The sequence below is a fragment of the Sciurus carolinensis genome, chromosome 1, assembly GCF_902686445.1.
Source record: "Sciurus carolinensis chromosome 1, mSciCar1.2, whole genome shotgun sequence".
Lineage (NCBI taxonomy): Eukaryota > Metazoa > Chordata > Mammalia > Rodentia > Sciuridae > Sciurus > Sciurus carolinensis.
In genome coordinates, this window is record NC_062213.1 from 65,609,776 (window position 1) to 65,635,473 (window position 25,698).

General features: G+C 37.6%; 1 non-coding gene and 1 pseudogene across 1 annotated transcript; one reads left to right on the forward strand and one right to left on the reverse strand.

Moving 5' to 3' along the window:
- Positions 1–333: 333 nt before the first annotated feature.
- On the reverse strand, positions 334–437 carry LOC124968472 (U6 spliceosomal RNA). The gene has a single exon (XR_007105735.1). It is a non-coding gene; the product is annotated as a U6 spliceosomal RNA (small nuclear RNA).
- Positions 438–5,636: 5,199 nt separating this feature from the next.
- Positions 5,637–25,698, forward strand: part of LOC124983327 (tRNA pseudouridine synthase Pus10-like) — a 41,663-nt pseudogene continuing 21,601 nt past the window's right edge.

The window sequence follows — 25,698 nt, forward strand, 5'->3', positions numbered from 1 at the left end:
CAAATCAGCATAGCCAAGAGGGATCATCAAGTATTAAGGCAAAGAAGAAACTGGCAATTTCCTTTGTAATAAATAATAAAATCAGTTGATTAACAACAATAACTGAGCTGTGCTTACCAATTTTATTTATTACTATTATAAGACAAAAGGTTAAATAAAAATACTATCAAAGATGTGATTTAAATGATAGACTCACACTTTCTTCATTAGAAACCTTTGAAAATTTCTTATTTTTTTGTGTGAAAGTTATGATTTCAATACTGATGTTATCCATTGGACCTTGAATCTATCTTTTTAGAATATACAATTAGATATACCTTCTAAGAACCATACAAAATATGGAACCGCTTCACGAATTGTGTGTCATCCTTGTGCAGGGGCCAAGCTAATCTCTGCATCGGTCCAATTTGTAGTACACGTGCTGCCAAAGTGAGTACTGGAAAATTTCCTTTCTCAACAACTTTTAAGAGATCCTGGGGGTTGGGGATATATCTCAGTTGGTAGCATTTTTTTTTTCTTTTTTTTGCAATACTGGGTTCAAACTTAGGGCCTTGTGCTTGCAAGGCAAGCACTCTACCAGCTGAGCTATCTCCCCAGCCCACAGTTGGTAGCATTCTTGCCTCACAGGCACGAGGCCCTGGGTCCAATCCCCAGCACCACCAAAAAAAAAAAAAAAAAAAAATCCTTAGAAATTTTCTTTTGTTAGTAATACACATATTAAGACCTGTTTTTTTTCCCTGAGCATAGTCTTTCCCTGGGTCATACTTAATATTTTATTATTGTGGAATTGTTCATGCATATTCCTGCATCCTCCACTCTGTTCTTTGGACTACTTCCACCCTCCCTGGATTTGCTTCAGTCAGCTTCCTTACATCGCTCTCCTCTCTCTACCTCATTAGTCATTGGAGTTTACATATCGATGTTTTTTTTTTTTTTTCTGTTATATATCCTTAGGTTTAACATAGACTCTCTGCTCCTCTATCATGTATTTTGTTGTTTTCCAAATACTGGTTCCTCTTTTTGGAATTATCACCAGTAGATATGTTTCAATTTTGGCAATTGCGTGTAACTGGATCAGAATTGTTTGTGAATGTCAAAAAATGTAAAGAAGTAGATTATGTACGTGGGTATTTCACGGAGAAGGTTTTTTTTCTTTTCTTTTTTTTTTTTTAAACACATGCATGCTCTTTTTCCTCCTTTGTGCACATATTGTTAATTTTGTGTAAAATTCTCTTCCTTACTTGTGCACCTGGCAAAATAAAACTCGGTTTATATATGACTGCTTCCTTGAAGCATCCCACCACCTCTCCAGATCCTAGTTCTTACTCATTGCACCATCTCTGCACTGGGTACCGGTTTGTATAATGGCAACCACCTCTTGAATTATAATAAGAACTATTACACTCATATAGCTTTACTTATCTTTCTTCCTGGGATTCTTGAAAAGAAAATTTTCACACCTGTCATCTTCGTATTTCTAGTTTCCAGCCTAGTACGGAGCATAGATAACATGATCCATGAGTGCTGGTGGAATCTTAAGTAAGTATGTGTATTTAAAGATGGTGAATGGAAACACTTTCTGTTTATGTGGCAATTGTTCAATATTCTCATGATTGAAAGGGGCACAGAAATCACTCTGAGTTAGTTGATGATAAATGTTATTGTTTAAAAAAAAATGCCATGAAGAAAAGTTGATTGAAAAGTAGCTGTTGTACTGTTGTAAACAAATCAACATCTTTGTTCTGCATATACTATTGGGAACCCCTACTGAAAAATCTAGAAATATCTAAAAGAATGGGAAATTATAGAAGAGGTAGACAAAATTTAAAAATTCATTTTCCACATGGGACATGTTTAAATTCAGGAACTGCTTAATGGAACAGTATTCATATTTTACAGGTGTCAATTCACTCCTGTTTCCAGAAGTAATAGATTTGTGTATTTGATTTGTGCACATAATGGTTCTCATTTTCTCAGGTTTAGCTCTTTGCTTGACTTTTCTGTTCTTTCCAAGAGGAGACCTGCTCACAGCAGGAGAATTCCATGCTGAGAAACTGACAACACACGCTTATCTTTCCATGGGATTCTAATTCATTAAAAAATAAACCAGGGCTTCATTCTCATTATAATTCTCCACATGAGTCATGGACCATAAGGTGCAATCTCAAGCTTGTCTTTAATTTTGGTGAAGCAATGTCATTCTAATTCAGGAAAGGATTCAGGAGATTGTGGCTGTTAAATTATTCTAACCTGAATGATAGAATTTTGTAGCTGGAAACAACTTTTTATGTCACTAAACGGACTTCCTTGTTTTATAGATGAGCAACCAGAGGTCTGCAGACATTTCATTCCTGACTCAAGGGTAAAGAGATGGAACTGAGGTCAGGGATCTTTCTACTACAACAAGTTGATTTTATCATGCTATAGTTTGGATATAGTCCCCCTCCAACCCCCTACTTATATTTTCATGTGCTGAAAAACTTGATTCCTGGTATGAGGATGTTAAGGTGGTGGAACCTTTAAGAGATGGGGTCTAGAGGAAGGTAACCACCATGTATTCCACCCTCATGAATGCAATGAGCTGTCTTTTGAGAGTGGGTCAGGTCTCCTAGGACTGGACTAGTTCCCATATGGAATGGGTTGTTATGAGCTAAGATTCCTCAGCTTACTCTCTGGCTTCTTTACTTGCCATGTGATCTCTCTCTCTCCCCATCTCCTCTTTCTTTCATATGATCCTCCCATGCAATGCCATCTGACCCTCAACAGAGCTAAGCAGATGCCCATGGCAGGTGTTGGGACTTCCAGAACTAAACAAACTTCTTTTCTTTAAAAGAATCTAGCCTCAGGTATGTGTTCTAGCAACATAAAATGGATTAAGACAACCATACAGCTTTTGTTTCTCACTGAACTCTGTGAAAGGCTGAATACTTTAGAAGTTATGCCAAATGTATGAATTATTCCTACTGTGATTATATTTTCCTCTCCTTCTGTGTAAGCAAAATAATGGCCACCAAAGATGTCCTCGGCCTTTTCCCATGAAACTTGAGACTGTTATTATAAGGCAAAATAAACTTTACAGATGGAATTAGATGTGGACCTTAATATAGGAAATTATAGGAAAAGTATAAATACATGATCTTTAAAAAGTCGAAGAGAGGGCAGAGGAGTAAGTCAGAAAGATGAGAGGGAAGAAGAAAAGGACATCCAACAAAGACACTGTTGTTGACTTTGAAGATGGAAGAAGGAAGGCAAGGACCAAGGGATGCTGGAGCCTTCAGAAGCTTGGAAAGGAAGGTATGTTCTGGTCTGCTGGGTCCTACTGGAAACAAACAAACAAACAGTTGAGAGTCAATGGAAAGAAACCGAGACCACGAATATCTTGATCTCTCTGTCATAATTTGTCAGTGTAGCAATAGGAAAAAATATGCACTCTCCAGCTGCACTCCTGGCCCCTCCCCACCTTCACATCCTCCTTGAAGTCACCATTGCCATTGCCTTCATCATGGTCATTGCCCCTTGTGGTCATCATCACTGTCCCCTTCAGTCCTGCCAGGGGGTTCTATTAACTTTTCCTGACAACCCAGGGAATGGAGTTATAGAATAGCAAGCAACTTTTTTTGTGGGTTACATACATAGAAGTATAGGACCATCTGTCTCTGGGTTAAAAAGGATGTCAACTTTGTGGGTAGGTCATAGTCTTAAGACCTCATTGTTTATTTGGGGTATAATTTCTTTATGAGTGATCTAAAGGGACTAAAAAAAGAAGAAGAAAAACAATGCTTCTCTGCCTTGGCACACTCTGGCATGTGGGCAAGAGACCATCAACAGGGTTTAGCAACAGAGGAAGATGAAATATGTATTTATAAACAAAAAATTAGAAATATATTTTAGGCATAGACATGAAAGGAGCACAGCATTTTGAGTGAGAACATTTCAGGATAGTATGCAGTGTGGCTCAACATTCATCTACAGACTTAGAGAGTATTAAGAAGATCATATCTGAGTTAAGAAAAGCCTTTGCTCCTTAGATAAGGAGATTTTCTATTCTCTTCATTACCTGATCTAGGATGAAGTTCAGATTAGCTAAGCACTGCAGCATGCTTACATCATCTGAATAAATTGGCTGAAAATACCCATTTTGGTCTCACAGTGTAAAAGGATGCAGGGGATAGATGCTGACTAAGTACCATTTGATGGTGATTCCAAACCCATAGATGGCAGTGAGGCCCAGAGGCCAGTGAGTCTGTGCTACAACATTAGAGTGCCAGGTGGGGGGTGCTAGGCAAATACAAAAGAAATGGTGGGATTAATGGAGGTTAGAGAGGAGATATGGGAACAGTGGAGGTCAGGGAAGCTTGGAAAGCAAAAAAAATATGAATAAATAAAAAGGATAGAAAAGAGGCTCATAGAAACAAAACAGATTTTCAAGTGCATCCTGAAATCCTGAGCTGAAGCCTTTCTAAAAGTAAGAAAAAGATCAGAGGGTGATGCTCACACTCCCTGGGCAAAGGTGATGGGCTTACAGTCAGGGCTCCCCCTCTTTCTGAGAACCAGGCAACATTCTGTTCCTTGTTGTCTATAGGAAATGGAGGAGAGCAGTGTCAGGGAGACTAAAAACTGCTAACCAATATCCCAAATATATTTTAGGCATAGACATGAAAGGAGCATGTTAGTAATAGATCACTAATACAATTCTGGATGTCAAAGTTCCCATTGACAATGCTACTTTTATAGCCCTCTTGCAGTGAGGTGTGCCTAAATGATTATGCTGTAGTCTTTGAAACAAACAGGGAAACTGTGTGAGACTTCCACAAGGCTAGGAGCCTAGAGAAAGCTTGATCATCAGGCAGAGCACCATTTGGTCCTCTCCCATTACTTCTTCCTGCTCCCTGGAGCAGATGAGAAAGTAGGAGTTCTAGTAGCCATTTTATATCATGAGGTGACATTGAGAACAAAAGTTGAACTTAGGGTGGTAGAACCAAAAGATAGAAGAATTCTTAGTCACACCAGTTTTGGTGTGCTTGGGAGAAACATGGAATTCAGTGATTATTGAGACAGTGTTAGTGTGGGTTTTCTATATATTCAAGATAACATAATCCCAACCGATAACAATAGTTGCACTGGTTTGAGTTGTCATGGAAACAAACATCAAAATGGGATTAGACATGTAAGAGATTTATGAAGAGAAAAATCTGTGAAAAGAAAAGGGGAGGGAACCAGAAGAGGTGAGGGAAGTCTTGGGAAGGAGAGAGGGAAAGAAGGGTAGACAGGCAGTCTCTCAGTCTGCAGTACAGAATCTATGAAGGTTTTGGATGGGCCTATGTGAGTCCCCCAGTGGAAGCTGCCCTGAACTCTGTCAGGCATGGGTGTCCCTGCAGGCACGCAACTGCTGTGGGTCCCGGTATTTGGCTTGTACGGCAAGTGTGATAGTGGATTCAGAACACAGAAACTGGGGCCATTCATCCGTGCCATTCTCGCAGCAAGGCAACCGGTTCTGGTACATTTCCATGGCTGCCCTAGCAGCCCAATATTGTTTGTCTGGTTGTGTTCTGATTTCCCCTTTTCAAAAATATTCTTAGAGATCTCGATGGGGGCCAATTGTGCAAAACATTTTCACTGGGACAAAGCCAAACACTATGTCCCTGGTGGCCTCTGGTCACAAGTGTCCCTTGATGGTTCAGATGCCTGTTCTAGGCTGCATTCATTTTGGAAGTGAGAGTAAGAAGGTATACTTTGGTGGTTTCTCCTAGTTCAGAATGGTCAAGAGGAACTGAGGAATCTTGACATAGACCAGGTGACGCTGGCACAAGGCAGGTCGGAGAAGCCTGAGACTGGATGGTGGAGAATGCTGGTCTCACTCCTGTCCACTGCCACAATTCAGGAATGACACTCCAGCGGCATCCTGCCAGAAATGTCAGGTCCAGAAATGTACTACAAAGGCTATAAATGGAAAAATGTGCTTTTCCTATTGACTTGCTTGTATAAATAGCTTAGAGATGTTTTCCAAGTGCAAATCCCTAACACTTTTAAATTTTTATTTCACCCAGTAGGAAGAAAATACTCATTAAAGGATCCACAAACCCCAGCTTTTTGGTAGGAATTTTCAGCTCATTACATGGTAATTAATACTAATCTATATGCTAAGAAAGCAATCCCTTTTCTTTGTTCCAATTTTTATATTGCTGCTCTGCCAGACAACCAATAAAAGTAAAACAGAATCTTTTTTTCTTAAAGAGAGTATGAAGCAAATAAAAATTTTCATGCCTAGAATAAAGAGATCTATACATTTTTAGGTTCTTGATGATAAAAGTTTATGATCATTTGCAAAATTACTACCATTACTACAACACTTTGCAACAACCAGAGACCCCCCCCCCCCCGTGAAAATACAAATAGTAGGAATTGGAAAACTCTTTAAATCTACTTTTTAAATAAGCTTTCACCTGGATTTGATTACTTAACAAAGTGAACTCACTAAATGAGATGATATTCCATATTATCTCTGGTACAGAGAGGCCAGGCTCATTATGGAATTTAAAGGTGCGGTTTCTATGATTTTTCCACACTATATCATACAGAATAAAAGTGAGATAAGTAGCATGGTTCATAAGAATGTGAAATATAGAGTGTTTTAGTTTGCATTTCTACATACATATTTTTTGGAAAAATTGTAACAATTTGAAAAAGAGGATAGAGAAGATACAGCTTTCATTTTCCTAAGACCTCAGGAAATATTAATGATGATGATGCTGGTGATAAACATGAAAACCATGAAGAAATATGTAAGGATAGGCATGGGGGGACTGGTTAGAAAGGAGATGCACACTGAATACCTTCTCTAAATAAGGTATAGGACATGGACACCACATTTGTGAATTTATATAATATTGAAAGGACATGATACACATTAAATTTTCACTTCATGGAAAAATTGAATTTAGGCAAACTCTCCCAAGTTAGGAATTTATTAAAATCTTGCACATTTACAAAGATGGCAGGTCAAATGGTTGGTAAATATGTTTATGCCATTGTCAAGTGTGGCTCCACTTTAATTGGGAAAAGAAGGACCTGCCATCTTGTGTTAAGACTAGGGGTGTTGCTGTGCCAGTTCTGTGTTAGGTCAAGTCTTCAGCAATATGTCCTTGCATGCACTGTGACTGATGTCCATTGTGTTTTGGGGTTGGTATTTTGAAATACACAGACATTGCCATTTAGCCCAGTGGGGGACATAAATAAGTATATAGACACTTTGAAAAGGGAAAGATCTGCAATGAGAAAGTCATGTACAGAATGTTTACAAAGTAGAGAGAAGGGACATGTAATCCACCTTTGAAAATAGTAAGACAATCAAAAGGAACAGCCACCTCAGTCAACTTATGTAGACAAGTGGAAGTTAGCCTCAGAAACTGCTGGAGGATGTGGGTGATTATTAAAGGAAAATGATATTCAGGTAGAGGGAACAGGATATGCAAAGACATGGAAAGGAAGAAGTATTTTGGCTAGTCTGGAACACCATAAATGATAAAGCTGGAGAGATTGGCAGCCATATTATTTAGAACTGTTCTAAGGAGTGTGACCCAAGTGAGATACACATACTTCCTTCAGAGACTCTATGTCTGTGATGTGACCAAATTTCTATTTTATAAGAATCACTCTGAAAGCAATGGAGGATGATTGGCGGGATGCAGAGCAGAGGCAATGCAAGACATTACAGGGATTAAAACTGAAGCAGCAGAGGTGAAAAAGAAAAAGTTACACTGAGTGACTTTTATGCAGAAAGTGAATAAATCCTGATGACAGGTTAGTTTAGTGTTGGGGAAAGATGAGTCATGGATGAAGATGAATGTATGAATGTATCAGAATAAATAGAACTTATAAACCAATTGGATACCGGTGCTGAAGAACAGAGAAGACTTCTATAACCATTACATTTTAGACTTGAATTGTATGCAGTAAACGATTAACTCAGTAGATCTGAATTTTTTTAAACTCTTCAAATGTCAAAGAAAAATTTGACCCTTGCCCACTTTCTGGGATAGAACCCCTGATCCCTGAGATTATCCTGCCTGTTAAGATGGCCCTTGTTTACCCAAGGCCTTGGATTGTGCCAGGTAGTCTATGATAACTGTGTGATTTATGGTGGGGCCCTTAGGTCATGCAGTATCAGCTTGACCTCTGGAAGACTGGACATTAAATAACTAACGTCAGCCACGGGAGCAGTCAGCCAAGCCTATGTGACCAACTTCCAATAAAAACCCCTTGACAAGGCTCAAGGACCTCCCTCGTTGGCAATCCTTGTGTGTGCTGTCACATATTGTTACTAAGAGAATTATGCACTGTCCCTAAAAATCACTGACTGAGTACAACTGGAAGCTTGTGTCTGGTCTCATGTGTTTTCTGCTCATGTGTCTTTTACCTTTGCTGATTTTAATCTGTTTCTGGTCACTACAATAAATGGTAACAGTGAGTACAACAACTTTTCTGAATTGTCTAAATCTTTCTAGAGAATCAACCAAACTGAGGATGAAGCCTTGGGGACCCCTGAACATGAATAACCAATTGGATTATGATGAGGTCATTTGTGAATTAGTGAATAGATGAAAAGACATGGATTTGGAGGAAAAGACAAATTTGGTTTTGAACATATTGAGCTGAGGTGCTTAGGGAACACGGAAGTGGAGATGTCCAGTAAGAAATACAAGTAAACATGGAATGGAGGAGAGAGGATAAGCCACAGTTCTGAATTTCGGAACCATGCTACAGAGATATTATTTAAATACACGTGTAAGGCTAAGATTATCCTGGGAATAAGAAAGGAAAGTTAGAGAAAAATGCAGGGAAGTCCAATCTTTAAAGGAGAGAGGAAAGATGCAATCATGAAATTATTGGAATTTCAAAAGTCAAAGGGGAAAAATATTCCACGAAGGAGTTATTATCTAAAAATATGCCGAAAGGCACAGAAAGGCCAAGTAATACTGGAATTTAAAATAATGGCATTGGTCTTATTAACCCTGAGTTACAGATGAAGAAGCAGAGGCTCCTTGAGTTGTGGTAACCTAGCAAAAGTCACAAAGAAAGTGGCCGAAGGTAGACAGCCCCTGCTCTTCTGTGCCTGGTCAGTCTCACTGGTTCCAGACATGGTTCTGGGATTCCTTTCTGCACGGTGCCCTCCCTGACCACACCAACCTACTCTCTTTCCCTGTCTCATTCCTGTCACACAGTCACTGTTGCACGTCTACTATATGTGGAGGCATGCGATCTCTCAGTGAGACTGTAAGTTCTCAGAGGCAGGGAATTACATTTCAAAGTAGAGCTGTTCAAAGCCATGCGTTATGGCATAATTTCTCACTCTCTCCTCTCGTGATTTTGCTTCAGATATAAAAAGCTAAATCTCACCCCAAGGGACGTATATTCTGTAAAGGAAAAAAAGGATCAGTGTGTAGTGGTTTTAATATGGATCCAATCTGTAGCTTATGATAACATGACTTTTTTTCTCCTTCCAGATGTAAGTAGGAATGATATAGCTAGACACCAAAGCCTATATAGAAGTGAACAGTTAAAACTTCAGCTCTTTCTTGTGGGGAGATGATGGAGCTTGAGGGGCGGTGAGAGGTTTATGGGAAGTTAATTTAACTCAAAGTAAATTCATAGAGTGATCGGGGTGAGACCCTTAACAAATAAAATATTAAAAATTTGAAAAGATGGTAGTATGAATACTGCCTGGGGTATAAGTAGGGAAATTGATTCCTGAGAAATAAGAAGTTATTTTATTTTGGTGAATTTTACTTATTACTGAGCATCTTGAGTGTTTGCAGACTGAGCTGGTCAAGTCCCTCACATTAATAATGAAGGTACTTGTTCAAAAGTGGTTCCCGGGATTGAAAGTATTCTGAGCTCTGGTTGACCTCTACTTTCTTCTTTTTCTCAGGCTATTTTAAGGTTCTGAACACATCAAGAAATTGGAGGATGGGGGAAATTTTAGTCTCAATATGATACTTGTAGAATAAGTGTGTTTTGCATTTTCTGCTTTAATGACCATTCTTGTTGATTCCCTAATATGAGTGACCCTAATATGGTGGTGGTTTTGAAGTTCATGAATGAAACACCACCATGCTATTAAGCATCTCTCTCTCTGTGTCTTTTTTTTTTTTTTTTTTTTCTTTTTTGCATCTCTTTTCAGTAGTATCAGAAAGGAATGGAAATCATTTCCTAAAGCTAGTCAACTGGCTTCAGTGAAATCATTATTTATAGTCTTGGATATGAAAAGTTGATATATACATACTGATCCATTCAAGGTGTGTCCTCCTCAAAAAAAATTATAAGCAACTTGGGGCAAAATGGAGGGAATGTGAATGCATGAAAATAGTTCCAGAAATCCTCTGCAATTTCTCATGTAAATACTTTAGCAACTTACAACTATATTCCAATGACATAGTCAAAACTTCCCAGAAATGGGAGTTCCTATCCCTGCAAATGATTTATTGGCATGAATCGTACAATTACCAACTATATCATGATTTTAGGAGATAAATTAGGGTTGAAGCTTCCCAGCAGATATTAAAATCATTAATTTATAAGGAAAATTCTCTGGTGAACTTTCAATGCAGAGTAAATCCAACATAACCAAAAACCAGTCTCAAGTTTGTCTGCAGAAGATTTCTAGAGGAAATTTCTTTTGAAGTCTATTATTAAAAGATGAGGTGGACTATGATATAACTCAATGGAAAAATGAATATTTAAATAAAATGGTTTTCTTCAAGATCTTATTGCTTAGCAGTGGAGTTGGCAAAGAATAAAAACTTTTCTGTATAAAAAATTTAAAGCAAATCATAAACTCTTAGGATTATTCTAACCATCTACCTTATTGATGGGCAAACTGAGGGCCCAGAAAGAAATTTATTCAGGTCATGGAGCAAAGTTCATTTGGACAACAAGGTCCTGGTCTGCCAGAACAGTGGTCTTTTGGTTAAATAACTTAAACTTTCATGTTCTTTAGGAAGTTGAGTCCTTCCCAAATTGAATAGTTTTGTCCATCATTCTAGAAAAGCTACTTTACTGAGATTGGAAAAAGCATTCAGTTGTTCAGTCTGCCTGGGAAACAGTGTGAATTTTGATCTCTAAATCCTTACCTGGTTTCTCAGGGAGCAGGGGGAAATGACCTAGACTTAGGTTTTAGTCCTCTGCACTTATGGGTATGAATTTTATTCCACACTACCAGGTAAAAGGTATACCATCTTACTTTCAAATATGGACTAACAGAATTTATATATGGGTCATTACTGGGATACTCTTCCCCACTGGTAGGGTCAAGTGAAAGTTTTAGCCATCTTTTCTAATGGAGAATGTTCGGGAAGGATTCCCCAATTCCCCCCCATCTTCCACCTACTTGGTCTTTGAGAAGCAATGTATTAGGAGTGGTTTGGAGAGCAAGGACCCTAAAGTCAGATAGCTCATTCATGAGTTCCAGCTCCATTCTTTGACAGCAGTTGCAATGATTTGAAGGGCATCTCCCACCATCTCCCTATACTCCAATTCTATGAATGTGACTTTGAGGGTCTTTGCAAATGTCATAAAGATCTGCAGCTGAGATCATCCTGGTCTAACTTCAATGACAGGTGTCCTTAGAATAAGAGGAGAAGATACAGACAGAACTTAAGACCATATGAAGAGGCAGAGGCTGGAATGATGAAGTCAAAAGCCAGAGAACCCCTGGAACTACCAGAAGCTGGATAGTACCTTTGGGGGCTGTGTGGCCCTGCTAACACTGAGATTTTTCTATTTCTGGTTTCCAAAACTGTAAGAGAATAAAATTCTATCATTTTAAGCCTCCAGGTTGTAGTAATTTATTACAGCAGCTGGGCTAGGGGTAGGGTAGCTCAGTGATAAAGCACCTGCTTAGCATGCAAGAGGTTCTGGGTTCAATCCTCAGCACTGCAACAACAAAACAAAAGAGATAAAACACACATAACCAAACTCAGTTATCTGTTACAGCAGCTACAGAAAACGAATATGGTGAGATAGCCATGGTAAATGTATCAAAAACATTAGGTCTTGCCTTATGAGTCCATGCTGACCACTATTGATAGTGGTCTATAATGATTGTGAGCACGTGCTTCTTTGATTGTGTTATGCAAAACTTGGGGAAAGGTAGTTTGTGAACTCCAGGGCAGGTGTTACCCTGTTTTCCTAGTGGATCTTTAAGCTGTCTCCATTTGAGTAGGTAGGTTCTTGTGTTAGTCAGCTGTCACGGTTACAAAATACCTACATTAACCAACTTAATCAGGGAAAAAGTTCATTTTGGCTCACAGTATAGTTGCTTGGTCCTGTTGTTTTGGGCCTACGGTAGTGTAGTACATTATGGCAGGGGCATGTGCTAGAAGATGCCAGTTCACCTCATGGCAGTTAAGAAGCAGAGAGACAGGATGGGATGTGAGTTGCAATGTCTCCTTCAAGTGCACCCAGTGACCTACCTTCCTCCAACTAGGCTCGCTCTACCACTTAAAAGTTCCACTCAACTTCCATTACTGCCATATGCTGGTGACCAAGATTGTAACACACAGATCTTTGTAGAACATTCAATGTCCAAACAATAGTTAAGTATGCCCTCTAAAACTATTGTGTTTTTACTTCTGGTAGAAAAGTGCAACTCCTTTCTAATCTAGGTTGCTGTTTTGGACAGCTTGTTTTAACTGTGGTTGGACTGTGGACAGTGGCTCTGTCATTTATCTTTTATTACTCAAGGTGCTTTACCCGGTGTCTTTCATGCAGTAACTGTAATCCATATGCAAGATGTAGTTTGCTGAAGTAATTGTAATTTTTCAGTTCGGGAGACATAAGAAGTTTCAGGACATTCAAAATGAGAGGCAATAGAGATATGGAAGTACTTGGCATTTATTTGGCGGTAGAAGGAATGGATTTTGCTGAAGGATTACATATGGGCGATCAGAGATGAAGAATTATTTTTGGAAGTTCCTAAGTTTTGCTCTGAGAAGTGGAATTAAGGTGATACTATTTAGTGAGATGGGGAAGACCAAGAAAGTAACAGTTTTGTTTTATTTTTATTTTTATTTTTTTCTTTGTGGAGTGAAGTTGAAAATCGAAAGTTATCTTTTGGACATTTCACTTTGAGATGTATGATAAGTAAAACATTAGAAATCAGGCTTGCAACTGAGCACATCAGTTTGGAGCCCAGGAAAGGACTCAAAAGTGGGAAATTGAATTTCTGATTTGCTGGCACATACACAATATTAGAAGGTGTTTGAGGTCATCTGGGGAGGAAGCATAGACTGAGAGGAGGTGGCACACACTGAACTAAGCCTTGGGTAAGTGCCAACATGACTGACATTTATTATCAGTTATTTCCAATATGTTTCTTTTGCTTTAGCAATCACTTTTAAAAACCCGAAACTTCTATTTTATAGGATTCCCAGTCTCAGAGTGTTCAAAAGAATTACACATTCTATATAATTTAGTACTGCTTATTTTGCCAAAAAAAAAAAAAAAAATTCCGTTAAGGTGTGCAGTCATTCCTCGCCATTGCTTTATGAGAAGCCTAACTTCTTAAGAGACCTGTAATTTTCCTTTTAATTTTTGATGTGAAGAGTCTGTCGATAGGTTTTAGTCTGTTAATTACTGAAGCTTTATACTGGTTTCAACTCGTTAGAAAATGTTTAAATTTGATACCATTAGGGGAAATGCTTCAATATGTCTTTTTTACACTTTTCTGTTCTCAAAAGCATTTATAAACATAGCAGCTAAGGTTTCTTATCCAGGGAATAGCACTGATTTTATTAAATGAGGTACAATTTGACTCTCCAACCCACTATCGGTCTCTCTCTAACAGCTGGTATTGCCATGGCCTAGCAAACCCCAACCTTCTCAATCATACTGACTTCTTGTTAAGACCTGAAAATGTAGTTTAGAAAAAATTGGTTCCCCAGCACCAAGAAGGGGGATAGGAAAGGATCACAGGTCACAGTGAAATTATAGTCATTTGGGAGCAGGAGATGTAGTTCAGAGGTAGAGCCCATGCTTAGCACATGCGAGACCCTGGGTTTAATCTTGAGCAACCCCTCCCTCCATTTGGCAGAATCCTACAAGGTTTTTACCTATATTTATTTGACAGAGACCCTCTGCAGAAAACACACACCACACACACACACACACACACACACACACACAAAGCAAAAAACAAGACATACACAAATAGTTTAATGTTCTGTTTCCCATGCCTGTCCATTTACAGGACATCTTTATAAAAGGGCATACACTTGCTTAGTGGATATCCTTGACAGCTAAGCCTCCTTTGGAATTTCTGAAACCAGAAATATGTAGGAGAAGAAAGAACTGGATCTGACACTCAGTTCTCTTCTCAGCTAATACAACAGATACTTAATGCTCAGCCATGCCTTCTTTCCAGTAATAAAGGCCATGCTGGGTTTTTGCCAGTGCTATTCGCTCCCACTATAAATCTTCTAATGCCACTAGAATGCTTTATTTTTCAGGTTCCTCCTGATCTTCTTCTCACTGTGATTTAGCAGAAAAACCCACACACTGCCAGATGATCCTATACAATTACAGGATTTATGGGGTGCTAAAACAGCCCTTGGGCAAGGCCATCAAAGGAAAGGAGCTATTCAGTTATTCCGTAGTTTGTGGGTGTACAAAAGGAAATGGTCAAAATGGCAACTGTTTATTACCAAATCTAAAGAATTTAAGCAGTTACCCAGGATAATCTGCTGGGTAAGAGGAAGCATATAGGACTTATTCACAAGAATGGGGTACGGTTTAGGGTTCTTCTCTCACTGGATGAGCTTTCTAAGACATTTGGCTTATTCAAGCCAAGATATCCTTGTTCTGTAGATGAAGAACTGGTCCTTTATCCTGTCTCAAATTCTCTGCTTGGGAGAAGATGTGAATGAAATGCAGATGTTTAGAAATATAAAAATCTCATTTTGCTTTGAGTACTTAGTCTGGGAAGAAAGCCAGTAGAATCACTAATTCTGTTTTTTATTTGTTTTGTTTACTGAAAGGTTTTTGAGGTAAGAATATAAAAATTATTAAGGAAGACTTTTGATAAATGTTGAGCAAAAATTCCTGTTTTTTCCATAGTGAAATGGAAAATCATAATATTTTTTGACAAAATGTAGAGGTGTCTGATTATAGAAATCAGAATCCATGGTGATGAGAAATTGTTTTAAAAATATTTTTCCATTGAAATACCAGTGCTCTGAAAAATTTTATTCCACTTTCAGATGTGGGTAACCTAGGATTGTCATTTTGGCCATTTCCTGTGGTTTATCACAATGATGAAGAATTGCATCATTAGAACCAAATACTGCACAAATTACATGTGAAAGCATGCTCCAGTCTTGTGCATATAGTCTGTGTTCGCTGCTCTGTGCTGGAACAACATTTTGCTCTTCATTGTAACCCTCTCACTTACCATAATGCCTTGACTATGTGCAACCTTAAAGGCAACTGATACTCAAAAGCATGGTTGCTGTATGTCATGAGTCAGTATTTAAAATGGTCCCAAGATTTGCAGCATTCTTCTAGTCTACTCTGCTGGTTCCTGTTCCCTGATTCTTTTATGTTAAGAGACACCATGAAGGAGGGTATGTCAAGTACACTCAGCCCTCTACAGAAAATCCTGGGAGGAGAATGTATGGACAGGGTCTCAGGGAACACAATACACCCTAGAAACATCAGGGAATAACAATCGTGGGGAATATATTTGAAAAAGACAACAAATGATAACCCAGTCTTTATTGGATCTTTGTTGGGGGACTATATTCAAATTAGTCAAAAAAGAGATCTGCCTAGCTTTCTCATCAAAAGTCATACAGATGATTATTTCAAATCTTCACCTGTGAAAGCATTCCAATGTCTCCAATGAGTAGAATATTAAACTCCAACGTTTAATGTCCCATCCAAAGGAAATCCTGTGTCCAAGAGGCACTCATGTGTATCTTACTGTGACCTTACACATTTCTCCCCAGCCTTTGTAATGGTGAGTGATGGAGGGTGGTTGCATCCAAATGTAAAAGTGCAGGTGCTAGCTTGTGTTCATTCCCAGGATCACAGTGTCTGCCAAAGCCTGTGAGACTGCATGAAGGGGGGAGTTTTTCATGTAACTTCTATTATTCAAAAAAATGTTCTTCTTCATGCCAGTTCTCAAGCCTAAAATTGAGAGGCCTCCCAGACGTTTTTAGGTGGTTATTACAAAAGTAGCTCAAACATGTTCTTTTGTTTCCCATTTAAGTCAGTTCAGACAAAAATTACTTCAGTTCCAACTGGAAGTGAACAGTGTTTAGATCCAGAGGTTGAAGGAATTTCTCAAGCACACAGTCATCATCATGGCTTTCATTTATTAAATATTGTGCCATGTGTTTTACCTCTCAGCGGCACTCTGAGGACTAAGTGTTGTTTACTCCATTTTACAGACAAGAAAACTGATGTTCAGAGAGGTCAAGTAAATCAACCAGGCTTGCTCAGGCAGAAAATAGTACAGCCTGGATTTGATGCCAGAGCTTGTTTTCAAGTTCTTATCTCTAGGCCACATGGCCTCTGGCACTCAGTAAAAGAACCCTCTGAAATATGCAGCTAGTACCTGTTTTCTCAAAGTTCTGCTCTCTGACTCAAATTAAAATGAAACTGAAAATTGAACAAGAAAGTCAATGTGTCTAGATAATTCTAGGGAGAAAAAAATGTCGTTTTCAGATTACAAGACCCTTTTGCTTGGTTTTTGTTGGTTTAATTATCTGTATGATTCTCTAAATTCATTACTCAGTTTTGCCTGAGTAATATTCAGGCACTGGAAAAGCACTGTCCTCTCTCCTTAAGGGCATTTTGTGGTTAGCAGTGAATTCTTAATTTAAGTCACTAATTGATATTGGTTAGTGGCTTTCTGTGGTCCCATGATACTTTATATTGAATGTTTTTTTGATAACTAATGTTGTAATCTAAAGGCTTTTTAAAATTAATATATTAATACATTGAATATATATACTTGATCCTTTATCTATGTCTGTCTCTCTTTTTGTAATGGCTCTTGAAGTTTTCTGCTGAACACCAGTATTTTCAGGGATGGTTCCAGCTTCCTTTTGGGTCCCTTGGAGAATGCATAAGTTGGTCATTATCTCAGTTGTTCTCCCTCCAAAGATGGTAAAGAGTTTCAGATGAAAGAAGTCCAGACTGTGCCTCTTTGCCAAAGAAAACAAATCCAATATCTCTCCTATGGGTTTGTTGTGCCAAACTCCTAAAGGAAGACTGTATTTAAAATGGTGTCTTTTGCATTAAGTTTTCAAACACCACTGGATTTGAAGTTATCATAAAACTTTTTACATTTCTTTGGATCTCCTAACTCTTTTAGGTGATATGTGAAGAGATGTCAGAAGACTCTTCCATGACCACCTCAGTTTTACAGGCACATGCAGGCATAGATCTCTCTCCTTTATCACCCCCCTCCTCACCCCCAAGTCTCAAGAACTTCCATCTTTTAGGGAATTAGGGCTCTGAAGTCAAATGCTCTAATAGGATTCTGACAAATGTTTTAGATTTACCACAGAAAAATCTTTATCTACTTTGATTATCAGTGTTTTAGTTTTTTATTATAGTTCTTGGAAGTCAGTGGAATTTTCATGAAAACATAAAAGTGAACAGAAAAATTAGAGTCTTTAAAATCCATGCCCTCCAAGAGTTTAATCAAATGCTACATCTCCAATAAACCTTTGTTGATTGTTCCAAGAAGTATTGATGACTTTTATATTTGCTCCTATCAAGTTCTCATTAATTTCTTACATTTCTTTATTTTCCTTTCCCATACATTTATCTGTACAAAATAATTCAACAAATGTTTTCTGAATAAATGCATTTTGAATGAATATTACTGGAAATAATCATTGGTGTAAATAAGTAAAATTAATGTACTAGTAGTTGATATGTGTGGCATAAAATTATGAAATTTATCAAAAGGTACTTCGCTTTTTAAAAAGATCACAGAACTCTTCATAAATATTAATGTATGGTCAAAAGCAGGTCAACATTCATAAAAAATTAAGAATTTCAACAACTTCCAAATATCTGCATTTAAGGATTAGGAACTGAAAGTTTCAAAACACAAATTCCCAAGTTTCAATGGATTTAAGTGGCAAATGATTATGAGGTGAAAGTTGTGGAGAAATGAAAAGTAAAGTGTTTTGTCTTTGTTTTTTTAATTCCATGTATCTATCACTAAGAATTGGGTAGTAAGACATGGACTAGGGGGATTTTTCATAGATAAATTCAGGATTTGAAATTTGGGAAAAAAAGTATGTCAAATTACAGAATTTTTATAAAGATGACTATATATAATAAACTATATCTAATACTGTACTATACTATATCTAATTACTATATCTAATATACTAATGATTAGGAAATTGTAACTGTAGAAAGGAAACAACTGTTCATTGAATGGACAATGTGTGGACCTAGCACTATGGTATAGTTCCTTTACATAATCATAAAGAGTACAAAAAACATTATATAAACTTTACTGAGCATCTAACCTGTTTTGAACTTCTTTACATATATTTAATCCCTTATTCATTATCATAGTCCTATTAAGTACTGTCACCATCATCCCCATTTTACATTTGAAGAGACTGAGGTATGAAAATATAAAGAATGGTCTCAGGGTCACCAAGTTAGTAAGGAACAGAGACTGGAGTATATTGGTCTTCTAGAGTTGCTGTAACAAATTATCACAAACGGTGGGTTAAAACAACAGAAACATATTATCTCACAGTTATAGAGAATAGAAGTACAAAATAGAGGTATTGGCAGACTCGTGGGCCCTCTGAACCAAAAAGGAGGGATGTTTTCTAGCAGTCCTTGTTTCTTGGCTTATGGATGCAGCACGCCCATCAATGGCCTTGTTATTGAAGACACACCTTTGTCCTAGAGCTGTGGAAAGGCAGCCTGGTGGGCTGGAGTGCAGGTGGTGAGATGGGCTGAACCTGCAGGGAGCCTGCCATTCAACAGGTGGGCCTGAGGTGCAGACAGCCAGGGCAGAGGTCCTGTTGTCTGTGGCAGGGGAGCCTGGTCTGCACCAGTTCCAGACCAAGAACTCTCCCCTCGCATGCACAATCAACTGATCACAACCTCCTGGGATGTTGGGATTGAAAATGAGTGGCAAGAAAGTAGAAGTGGGGCAGACCTGAATGGTTGACCAACAGAGTTAGTACTTTCCAATCCCTGATTAGCACAAGTTTGAACCAGTTAACATTGACCTAAGTGCTATATAACCCCTAGATTAGCACACTCCAATGGAAAACCTGCTATTGGGTACCCTCTCACCCTGCTGTTGGGAAAGTACTGTTTCTGTTTCTGTTTCTATTCTTGAATAAATCCTACTTCTTTCACTCTCTTGCCTTCTGTCGTCCATGAATTTTATTCTTTGGATTTGCAAGACAAGAACCCAGAAAAAAGAAATTGGTGGTGAGCTGCTGGGTTCTGTTGCAACACTGGAGGTCACAGTCTGCCATTAAGAGCTACAACTCTTCTTGGCTGCAGAGATCTGTGGCTTACACAGACCCTACCTGCCAGCAAAAGGGGAGGACAAAGTCTCATCTCAAACTCCATTTCATTATAATCTGATTATATTCTCCAGGTGTGTCTCTTGCCTTTTCTGATGAGAACACAAACCATGTTGGACTAAGGGCTTATTAGCCTACTTCAGTATGACCTCATCTTAACCAATCACATCTGCAGCCACCCTATTTCTAAATAAGGTCACATTTGGACATATCTGGGTTTGCTTCAATCTATCTTTGTGGGGACACAATTCAACCCACAACAGCCCTCCATCCATGGTCTTTTTTTTTTTTTTTCATGGAATAGTTTTCCATTTCACTTATTCTTTACAAAACTTTGTTGTGCATTTTGTAATATGAAACCAGATTAGGTGGGTAAGATTTTTAAAAATATGGTTTATCCTTAAATGAAAAACAAATCAAGAACATAGTGACTCTATTATTGCTTTGTTATTCTTACAAAACTTGAAATCAATTTTCCTAGTGCTTTTCTGCTCATTTAAAACCACGTGCCAAAGTAGGTCTGGTTATTTTTTAATGCCTTTAATGTTAACCTTTTTTTTTCCACCTTAACCCACCTAATGGATATGGCATACTCCAATGAGAATAGGGCTCACTCCACAATGATTCACAACTAATCTATTATTTACCATTACCCTACTGTCTTTTTAAAAAAATTTTTTTAGATGTTGATAGACCTTTATTTTATTCATTTATTTTTACATGGAGCTCAGAATTGAACCCAGTGCTTCACACATGCTAGGCAAGTGCTCTACCACTGAGCCCCAGTCCCAGCCCCAATACTGTCTTGATTACTGTAACTTTATACGTTTGTACATTGGGTGGTGGAAATCCTCCAGTTTTGTTCTTCTTTTCCAATATTGACTTGGCTACTATGGCTCTTTTGTCTCCCCACATAAACTTTAGAATCAGTTTATTGATACTGACAAAATAAAATAACTTGCTAGGGTTTTGATGGTTTGCTTCAAACCTATAGATCAAATGAGGAAGAACTGTCATTTTGACAATACTGAGTATTCCGATCCATGAACCTTCAGTGTATTAGGTTTACACTCAAGTATTTCACTTGGGGTGGGGGTTCCATTGTAATGTTAATAATGTGATTTTAATTTCAAATTCCTCTGTTCATTCCTGGTATACAGGAGGCTATTCACTTTTGTGTATTAACCTTGTATGGTGCAACCTTGCTATCATTGCTCGTTAGTTCCAGGAGTCCTTGTTAATTCTTTCGAATTTTCCACATAGATGATTGTGTTATCTGTCAGCAAATACATTTTTATTTCTTCCTTCCTAAACTATCTCTTTTATTGTGCTATATCATTAGCTAGAAATAAACCCATATAATTTTAGATAGAAATGAGTATCAAAATGAATTTATAGTTTTTTAGAAAATTTAAAGTATCATATATATGCAAATGAAAAACTACCTATAATAAGGGCTGGGATAACAATATTATGTGAGAGAATGGCAGAAGAGTTTATTATTTAGAAAAATGCTTATAGTAGTCTGGTTCTGTAGATTCCTACTCCAGCATTTTAACTAAGTCATGCATTTAATGGAAACTTGCTATCCTAGGTGTCTTCCATCTTTGAGAGGTTTCCCTTCCTGCCCAGTAGATTATTAGCATGGACTCAGTACTATGGCTCTCCTCTCTCCTCTCCCCATCTCTTCTCTGTGCATACTTTCTCTATGTACCATCACCCTTATGTATCAGTTTCTCCCAAATAGATTCTTAGGACTTTTGCTCCCTTCTGATCACCAGATTGGTATATGGACTCCTTCTGGATATTTCCATTTGTGAACAAGCACACATTCAAACTTCATCAACATTAATAGATATTTAAAACAATCCAAGCGAGGTTCTTGCCTTCCATCCTCTCACACATGGGTTATGCCTCAAGCAGTACTATCTCAGGAAATGACCCTGCTATTCTCATCTATACAGCAGCAATGGCCCCTAACTGGTCTCCTGTTCCCAATAATGACCCTTTCTTCAATTCATTTCTTTCAAAATACTACTGAAATTGGCTTCTCTCTGCATTACATATTTAACCTCATTTCCTATCGTATTTCCCTTGTGTACTGCTCTCTAGTCCATCTCTTTTTATTCACTGAATGCTGAGCTTCTTTCTGATTATGAGCATTAATACAAGCTCTTTTGTATCCTCACTTTTGGCCCTTTTCAGTCTCTTTTGATATAAGTTCCCTCAATGTAATGCAGTCATCTTGTCACTATCACGCCACTAGGTTTGGATTCTCTGCTCAGCACTTACTGCTTGATAACTTCCTGCTTATTTACTTAGCCCTTTATTGTCTCTTTCCCACTTATCCCTGCTAGAATGGGATCTCTTCTGATTTCTTCAGTCATTGTATATCAGTTACCTGTCACAGCACCTGGTCTCAGGTATTCGGTAACTATTTGTTAACATCAGGAGCAAATTCAACAACTCTACTTCATTGAGCCTACTCTGTACCAAGTGCCTTTTTGAGGGCTGGGAATCAATGGTCAACAATATCCAGTTCTGGTTCTCCCAAGAAGTTTAGAGCTAATGAAGAGAGAGAGACAAATAAACATGTAGTAAAGCTATGGGGCATTTTGGGAAATATACTGGAAGGTAGCTTAACCCAGCTACAGAGAGGGAGTGGTCTGGAATGTCAGAAGAAATGAGATAATAAATCATGAAGAAAAAGTTTTAAAAAAATTCCAGAGCAAGCAAGGAGGGAAAGAGAGTTCTGGGAAGGAGAGATATAAAGGTCTGACTATAAAATTTTCCTCTATGAGCTCAATCTCAAAAAACATGTCACATATCAACTCTTGAAAAAAAAAGTTTACTACTTAATGAATGCAGTACATTTTTTTTTTTTTATTTTGCAAAAAGAAGTGTGGAGAATCCTCAGAAAACTTGGAATGGACCCACCTTTTGACCCAGTTATCCCATTCCTAGGTTTATACCCAAAAGACATATAATTAGCATGTTATAGTAATGCAGCCACATCAATGTTTATAGCAGCTCAATTCACAATAGCTAGATTGTGGAACCAACCTAGATGCCTTCAACTGATGAATGGATAAAGAAACTGTGGTATATATACACAATGGAATATTATTCAGCCATATAAAGAATAATATTATGGCATTTGCAGATAAATGGATGGACCTGGAGAATATCACGCTAAGTGAAATAAGTCAATCCCAAAAAACCAAAGACTGAATGTTTTTCCTGATAAGTGATGATGATATATAATGGGGGTGGGGGTGGTGGTGAGAGAAGAATGGAGGAACTTTAGGTTATGCAGAGGGAAATGAGAAGGTGGGGGGTATGAAAAATCATGGAATGAAACAGACATTATTCCCTATGTACATGTATGATTACATGAATGGTATAAATCGACATCATGCACAACCATAGAAATGAAAAGGTGTGCCCCATTTGTATGCAATGAATCCAAATGCAGTCTGTAAAGATAAAAAAAGAAAAAGAAAAAGAAAAAAATTACTTTTTAAAGAAAGAGAGTTTTAGTATTGTAGAATTCAGTCTTAATATTTTAGCATGTGGTAAATAAATTTGTATTGCATTGAATCATCCATATATAATATAATATCAATCATATCCTCTTAGAAGTCCTTATTTCTTTTAGTTTATCTTAGTATGAAAACTTTTCCATCCCATGAATCTTTAGTTATGTTTTCTAAAGTTTGTTGCATTGTATCTACCAAAATTAAATATGATGTTCCCAATTCTGATAGTATGGCTTTATATAAATATAGAATAATTTTTGATCTTTGATTTCTACTACTCTTGTAAATGGTATACCAATGGCATTGCTTTAAGTAATATGCTCTTTCCTAAGTCAAAATTATTAACCTAGACCTTGCCATCTTGTACCTGTGATTGGGAATATATTTCCCTAAATGTATTACATTGCACTTTTTCACTTTAAAACCTCCTTAGGGTATTTATACCTCCATTCATGTGTTTTGAGTTGCCTTTCTTCTTTCATTACCTAGAACTGTGGTTCTCAGTCTTGATTATATGTTGTTATCACCCAGGAAGATTAAAATAATCCTTTTACATCTTGGTTCTCACTGTGTGGTCTAGGAGTAATCAGACCCTGTATCACTTGAGTTTGTTGGAAATACAGAATCTTGGGCCCCACTAAAGAACCAGTGAATCAGAGTCTGTATATTGATGAGATTTCTTTGGTCTAGAGGAACTTAATGTTTTTATAGGTAACACTATAAATTTCCCCTTTGAAATAATTTATCTATCAGATGACATATGAGGAAAGTCTCCACCTTTGTCTTTAGGAGATCTGATTATCAACATTTCCCACCCTGAGACTTGATCTTTTCTTCCTACTGTTTGTTTACTTTCATTAAAGCAGATCTCTACTGAGCAATTTTTTTTACAATCTCAACACAACTATTTTAAAATAGGCTTTCCTATGGAACCATGTAAGCAGTTTTATGAAATTTTAAATTATTTCCAGGACCTTCATCTGATGCCTAAACGTATCTTCTCTGAAAAAACCAATGCTCTAGAAAAACAATTAAACAAATAAATTGGAAAATTGTAAGAGTGTGGTACAGGAATGTCATACACATTCTAAAATAATGAAGTTTTGAACCTCACATATATTTTAACAAAATTCCAGGGAACTATTTGGTAAGGTGTAAGAATCTATAATTTCCTGTTTTGTGTTTTAAATCCGTTATTCATAAAATTATAAATTCTATTTCTATGAGACTAAAATATTTGACTTCACTTTGGGTTTTACTTTTGTAAAATCAAATTGACAGTTATAGACTTGAGCAACTACTATGTGTCTCTCTGTTCTTAGTATTCATTTTGATCTCACCAATTAATACTCAATTCTGAAGTCCACTGAAGTATTTTCTTCTTTTTCTTTAAAGTCCAACAAGAGAGAGTTAAAATAGGACTGGCTCAAAAAGGGCCAAGGTTTTAATGTTTTAATGTTTTGTCCTCAGAAGGCGTAATTATTCAAAGCAAAAATTTTCAAGTCATGATCCATGTGGAAAGCCTGTATATTCATATACACAAATTATAAAAAATACAACCACTAAGGTACAATAAAAAAACCACATATCCTCATTAGATTTGCTTCTCCAATTGCAGAAGGGACTCAGGGAAAGAGCATCCTTAAGTGGATGTCTGTCCTTTCTGAGACATGTAGAGTTTCAGACTCTATAAATTTTAATTCTGGGTCTGAAGGTAAAGGAGTATTTATATATATAAAAAGAAAACACCTGAAAGAATGGCTGAAGCCCACAGACATTAGAAAAGGATATTAAATATCCCAGAGAAAATGATCAATAATGAGGCAGTTAAATACACTGAAAGAAACCCTGCCTCCTAAGCCTCAGGGAAGAAATTGAAACCACATCTAAAACCCACAGCAAAAAAAGTTAGCTGGGAAAAGCACCTGGCCCCAACAATGCTATGGCTGAGCTCATAAAAGCGGCAGGCAATTATGTAGCTAGTACCCTGTAAAATTTGTCAGTGCACATGGAAAAACAGAGCAATAGCCAGAAGCCTGGTACAAATCAAACGGCATAAAGACTGCTAAATAAGGGAGAACCAAGAGCAAGAAGGGACCAAAGATCAGACCTGGGAAAGCTCCCTTATTGCCCATCAATCCTGCCACATGCCTCAAATGCTTCAATAAACTATTTTAAGCATAAGATGTCCCGGGAGGCAGAAGTAGGGGGACATTTTTAGAAAGAAAGCCAAACTAGTAAGCTCTAATAATGGAGGTAGGGTTATCATGACAACATCTTGGTCTTCAAATGAAGCCCTCCACCAAGAGAACAATTTCAAAATTAAGGAGTAGTTTAGGAATTACACTGTTATGGGCCAGGTTTTATGGGCAATGACCAAACAGACTCCATTTTACCCTGAGACTCCACGTCATGTAGCTTCTCCCATGGGAACACCCCACCTCTGTATCCATCAACAGTTGCTTAGCCCAGCATTTTTGGCAACACAAAATGGCAATTCTTATACAATGTAAAATTGTTCTCTTTTTGGTTCCTATTTTTCTTGGACAATATATCCTGTCAGAGAAAAATTGTCTAGG